The following is a 6,632-nucleotide window of genomic DNA, read 5'->3' as shown; positions in this document are numbered from 1 at the left end:
CACAGGAAGCAGCTTAGTTAAGGTGCCGTTTTTATGTCACTTTTTTGGCTATCGCCACACACAGAAAACAAAAGAAAGCAATGTGATTCAAAACAACATCATTATGATGAAGCATTTTGATTTTTTTTTTTCTTCTGAATGCTAAAAGTCAAGTCATTAAATCTCTGAACAGAATGTTGCACATACATAGTGAATCCTAACTTTAACATTGTGATCAGAGCAAAAATGATGGAATTGATTAAAAATGCTGGACAAAATGCAAGGATTAATTTTAAATTATTCAAATGCGTGAGGTTTCCGTCTGAATTCTGCAAAAAGGATTACATATGCAGAATTGACTTAGGTAATTATATTCCCCTCACCTCACTTTAGAGGCTGGGGACTGGAAGACATCAGCTGGTAGAGGCAAGTAGAGGATCAGCTAATGTAATTGTTAGAGCTGCCTCATCCTGCACTGCAGCTATGGCAGAATACACCACCTGGGAATCTGCTGAAATATGAAATCATTTTCATTTACACGAAAATACCAGTTTAGGCTGATAATTATTAACCCTGACGTCACTTGTGTTTCTTCAAGTCTTTACAAAATGCATTTTAAAAGCCACAGTAATGTACCTAGTATTATTCCTTCTTATTCTAATATCTTGTTGTTGTCAAGTGATCATTATGGTCCTTTTCAATCCAGGCCATTTTGATTCTATGATTATGTGAAATTCTAAAATAATTCCATGCAGTGAATGGTTTTCAGGGCCATTTCATCATCAGGGTTACCTCTGAAACTGATATCATTATTTGTATTTGTGTTTCAAATTCTTAATTCCATAGAATACATGAAAACTTTTAACAGTGTTTTATAGTAGGAAGGAGGAATGTGCGACTTCGATAACGGTGATGACAAAGCTATTGATAGAAAAGTACTGATTACTGTCTGTGAGCTGAATCAATAGTCCCTGCTCGTATAATGAGGCCCAAGTGCAACCCACTGCAAGGCCAGGCTGGCGTGTGGTTTTGACAGCAGAGAAAACAATGGAAGGGGAAAAAATCTTCCTTCTCAATGTTACATCCATGCTGTCGTGGCAGCATGCAATGAGATCCAAAAGGTGGGATGAGATTTTAATGTGTTAACTTCCTCTTTTCATCCATGCAGTTTTCACTTCCAATCTTGCCTTTCCCTTTGGGGTCTCTGGGGACAGCAGGATGGCTGTGGCAGTGCAACTGCTTGTCGTTTCTCAGGCATCAGAGAGCTCAGCCACTGGGCTGTGAATGTGAGAAAACAGGAGTGATCAGTATTGGCTTCTGGATTGCAAGCTTCATGTAATTCCTTACCTGTCAGGCCAGACAAGCAGTTCATGGCAGAGCCATATAGCATAATGTGTGAGATGTGAACCTTCACGATGGGATTGCTGTCCAGTGCATGAGCTGCACTATTTCCACCACTGTTTCCATCTGCATGGCTCATGGGATCTGAGGCAGAATCACACTGCTCCAAGGAGCTGGGTGAGAGTGTCGTTCTGGTGGCAACTGGGTTAGTGTTGTGAAAAGTGAAACGAAAATACCTCCTTAGCTTTCCGTAAACCTGATGCCTTGCGGGCTATGGAAGAAACAAGGAGAAGCAGTCGGTTGGCAGCCATGCTCTGAACTTGACCCTATGTTTGAAGCTAGCCTAGGTGTTCTATAACAACCTCTTCTGTTCCTGCTAGTGCATAACCCCAGCAGGGCTGCATCTTAAACACAAATCCTTTCGGATGCCTTGCCATCTGAGTCAGGCACGTTACTGTTCCTCCTACGCTGTTTCCTGTGTGGTTAATACTGAATCAAAGACTGCATTCACAATGATGGGGAAAGAATAGATGACTCCAGCACACGTAATATTTTCAAGAGCAAATTAATAATTGGTGTGCCTGAGTGTCAGTGGGAAGCAATTGTTTGGTAGCGGGGAGATAAATCCCAGGCTTTTTGGGCACAGGTTATCTAAAAATGAACAAGCCCACGCTTGTTCAAAAAGGAACATCTAAAATTGTTGACAGGCTAGTGCAAAGTACGCAGCTCGGCTGAAGTTCCCAGGGCCCACAGTCAGCCCCAAGGGCTGGGTTTTGCCAGAGAGATTTAAATTCTGGAGGCTGTCACTAAAACAAATCCTATTCAGTTCTCTGTTAGCATGCACATTTTTCTATGATTCGTTGTCACCTTATCAGTCTGTTTCTGCCATGGATACCAGATGTGAGCATGGTATTCCAGCTGTAATAATGCAAAACCAAAACACAGGTGTGAAATAACTCATTTTGCTGATGCCACAGTTGAAGAACCCATTTAGCCCTTTCAGCTAAGTAACTGAACTCTGAAAACTCACATTACTGTGACTCACATGCCCTTTCAATATCACTGACTTTCCCCTCCACACAGAGTCCCCCATCTTGTAAGTACGCTTTGTTTTTCCTACAAGCGGAATTTTTAACTTTGGCCATAATAAAATTCGTGTCACTTACCCAAAATTTTGCAAAGTTTTGTTCTGCCTCAATGCCATCTTTTAATTTTCAACCCTTTCTCCATCCTGGGGGCAGCTGCAAGGCTTATTGGTCAATCTTTCGTTCCCTTATGGTCCTTGATACAAACATGCATCAGTGCAAGCCAAGAACCAGTTGTGCTGGGCTATGGTCCTGCGTTATGTTTTTCTGCTGATAAAAAGGAGTTGCTACCTTGAGCGTTCACACAACATGTGGCCTGGGGTGGGGAAAGGCTGGAGGGAGAACAACTCAGAAAAAAACAGCTGGGGGTTGAGCAAAACATGGGGTGCAATGACTGAGGTGTCGAAACAGGGCTGGGGGCTGCTGAGCAGACAAGGGGTCCCAGGACCCTTCCAGGACACTGCAGTGAAGCAAGGGCGAGCAGTTTGATGCTTGATGAATGTCACTGTGGTTTCCATAGCTGTGGTTTCTCAATTGACATGCTCTGCTGCAACAAGTTGAGGTCCTTAAAGGAGCACGGTGTTTTTCATCAGCTTTGTTATCTTTATCACTCAATCTTGCACGCTCCTCTAAATGATAACAAGTCTGCTGGAAAGGGTCTCTTCCCATCAAATCCAGTTGATTGGCATTAATTACATTTCCCTCCCTTAACTCTTTGTTAATCGAGATCCATATGAGTCATTTCATTATGTTGCTGGGACTCGTGTCAGAGACAAGCCTGTAAATAGTCATATCTTTCTTTCCCCCTTTTCCATAAACTTCCACATTTGCTTTCCTTTGGAGCTTCCCCAGAACCCAAAAAGTCACCAGTGCCCGCACACATCTTCTGCCTTGCCTCGATGCGTGAGGGAACACGTCCTTGATAATTACCTGACAAAGCCAAGCATGGGTTAGATTCTACTGAAGCTAGGGGTTTTTGAACAAAGAATTGATGTTAAAGCCACAAACAACCTTTGCAAATGCACGGGAAGATTTACTTTTCCTGTTCATCTGTGAATTTCTATATTACAGTATAGAGCTATAACTACAAAGGGTCTTTTAAAAATGTGTGCGTGATGTAAAGAAAAGGATTTATGGCAGACCAGGTACAGGCTGCACAGGACAGACAGGTTTGGTGCACTGTCCCCAGCATGGGGCTTCACAGCACTCTTGTTCTTCCAGTACTAAACCACCTTTCGCTTCTCATTCTCCTCAAATGCTGACAGCAACCCAGGAAATGAAGAAACATCCCCACCGTTACAGTAGATATGTGGTAACATCATCACCTTTTTTTTTTTTTTAGTTTCAGAACATCGAGGAGATGACAAATACATAACGTACTTGGGCTTGTTTCATAGGAAAAGATGAGCTGCTGATTGGAGGATGTCTGATAGGAGGTCAACAGCTTCAAATTGAATTGGAAAAATATCAAATTAATGCTGTTGCCACAATACTGATTAGAATTCACATCACAGAAGAACATAAAAACACTTTTAGAGAGAGAGAGAATGTTTTATCATCCAAGCACGGCACTTTTTTCCAGATGCATAGAAGAAAAGAGCAAAATGAATTAGGAGTGTTTTACTGTTATTGAAATAAAAAGAGGCAATTGAAAATTAGGACTGTCCCTCAAACAAGCACAAAAAACAACATCGAGCATCAAACAAGCCTTGTATCCTCTCACAAGTGTATTAATCTGTAAGGGTGTTAGAAGGCACTGGGGAGGGCTGGATCCCCCCCTGCTGTGCTGCAGTGAGCACAGCTGAGCAGGGCATGGTGCTGGTGCTCCCAGCCTCAGGTTTGGAGCAGTGGGACATCCTCGGCCCCAAACAGTGCAGGCTGCAGCTCTGTGTATGCCTGGGATGTAGTGCCAGTCACAGCACAGCACTCCTTCACTGGTGGCAGTGAGCATTTCAGGATGAGCTCTGTGGTCTGCATGAATCACATGGCTCTGCATGCCTTGCTTGAAGTGCTCGGTGCTATATAAACCTAATCCATGAATCATGTCTTCTGGCAGTGAGGTCTGTGCGTGCTGCAGGTATTCTCTGTAGAGAAAATCTACCTCTGGCATAGAACTGAAGAGTTTTCTGTGTATCTTATATATCAATTTTCTTTTTACACGTTATTTGACTTCACATGATTTATGGGCAAGTGTGATTACAAACATATTACCTTAATTACCATTCGTTGCTGTTCTTCACTCCACTCTCACCCTCCCTTGTTTTAGCCTTCTACTTCTGGGACACAGCTGACCACCCTCCCCTGTCAGCAGCCATAAGTACACCTCTCCCACGGGAGAGATCTTCCACCTACCTCCACCCACTTCCACCCTCCCCTCTCTGCAGCACAGCAGTAAGTCTTGCTAGCAGGACTTACCCTTGCAAGCATAGGATCCCTCTGAGCCCATAAATACTTCCTCTCATTGACCAGGATTGCCAACCATAACATTCCCTTACCCATTTATAGGAGCTGCTGCTCATGGCATTAATATGGCCATTAACACCCTTACTGTTTCTCCCACTAACATCTTGCGCCTATAAACAAGTTTTCCTATTTTCTGTTCATTCTGGTCTTACTGCGTGCCTGCTTCAGCTTGAGCCACCTGATCTCTGAGGAGATGATCTTTTAACTGCTTCTAAAAACATTCACAATCGTTTCAGATTTTTCAAGGTGGTTTTGAAAAGCAAAGTGATGTTGCTTTGAGAAATTTGGTGGTATGACCTTTAATGCTTTAGAAACCTTCCATATTTTTGTTTGTTTATTTTGCTCTTTTTCAGTAACAATGTGGGGAAAAAAAGAAGAAAGAATCAAATACCCATGAAGAAGAGCAACCAGTAGTTGGAATATCAACCTTTTGTAAGAGTTTTTGAATGAAGGAGAGATTCCTCTCTCTGGAAGTCAGCAGAATGAAAGGGACATTGCAAATTTTTGGAAGTTCAGCAGATGTTTGTTCCTATTTTCAAACAATTCTGTTGGAAGCACTTTTGTTCATCTACAATGGCTGCTGGAGTGGTTTCAGCCTCTCCAAGGCAGCGCTAGGAATAGCGAGCCTCTGCAGTGCGTGGTGCTTGTGGGACAGCTGCAGTGGGGCCGGGGGTGGCTGGGGACAGCAGGGAAGGAAGAAACATTCGGGACAGAAGGGAAGATCTGACAGACAGGAAAAACACACGGGTCTGAGGAATGGGGAAGTAGCTGATGGAAAAACACCCAAACACTGACCCTGAAGAATTTTCCTTTTGAGTAACTTCATTCCTCTCATAAGACGGAACAAACCGATAGCACCTATGCAGGGTGTGACCCTCGATGGTTTAACTGAGTTCTTATTTTCTAATGTTGGCTGCCTTCAGCATCCTTCATCTAACCTGCCAGAGCTCTGGTCCCCAGGGGATGATGCTGAAGGACCAAGGCATCAGCTGCAACCACCTGAGACCAAGCCTGAGCTCACCTGGGCCTAAGTCCGACTGCAGTCTGTGGAGAGCAGACCTTTGGAGGACATTCAAGGGCCTGGGCTGCCAGCTTTTCAAAAGAGAGCCAGAGATATTAAAATCAACTTCTAAAGTATTTGTTTCAAGGCAGTGAAAACATGTTGTTGCCATACACTGGCTGCATGTGTGCCATATGCTGCCACATCCTGTAATTGCCAGTGGCTCTGTGTCCTCCACGCTCCATGTCCCCTGTGAAGATGCAATACAGACCCCCATACAGGGCTTTGGAAATGCACACTCTGCAGAGAGCAGCACTGCTGAAAAATGCTACGTAAGAACACGCATAAATATATTTATATTCCTCTGCGTGCATACAAAACCTTCTTGCTGTCTTTGCTACAGACCCTCCTGCTACCTGCAAGTATCACACTCATACCCCTTAGGAGCCCATGTGGGCTGTACTGTATAACAGAGGGGGATTTATCACCTTCTCTAATACCTAAGGAAAAGTCTAATACTATTTTATAAAGTACTGCACTGTTTTTGGGCTCAGCTCCATTGCTTTTAATATTTTATACATGTGAATATGATGTACTGCAATGAAAATACCCTTACATCTTCTTCCAGTAAGTGCATCTATCAAAACAAGGAGCGATGTCAAACGATAGAGAGGAGCTCTGAGTCTGGAAGGCACAAGAAAATGCATAAAAGATGAAGCTCTATTTATGTTGCTCGTGCATGCAAAAAAAGAAAAAGAAAGAAG

The sequence above is a fragment of the Lagopus leucura genome, unplaced genomic scaffold, assembly GCF_019238085.1.
Source record: "Lagopus leucura isolate 7727_CA_CO unplaced genomic scaffold, USGS_WTPT01 Super-Scaffold_1, whole genome shotgun sequence".
Classification (NCBI taxonomy): Eukaryota; Metazoa; Chordata; class Aves; order Galliformes; family Phasianidae; genus Lagopus; species Lagopus leucura.
The sequence above is the reverse complement of the archived record's forward strand: the minus strand, read 5'-3'. Positions refer to the sequence as shown.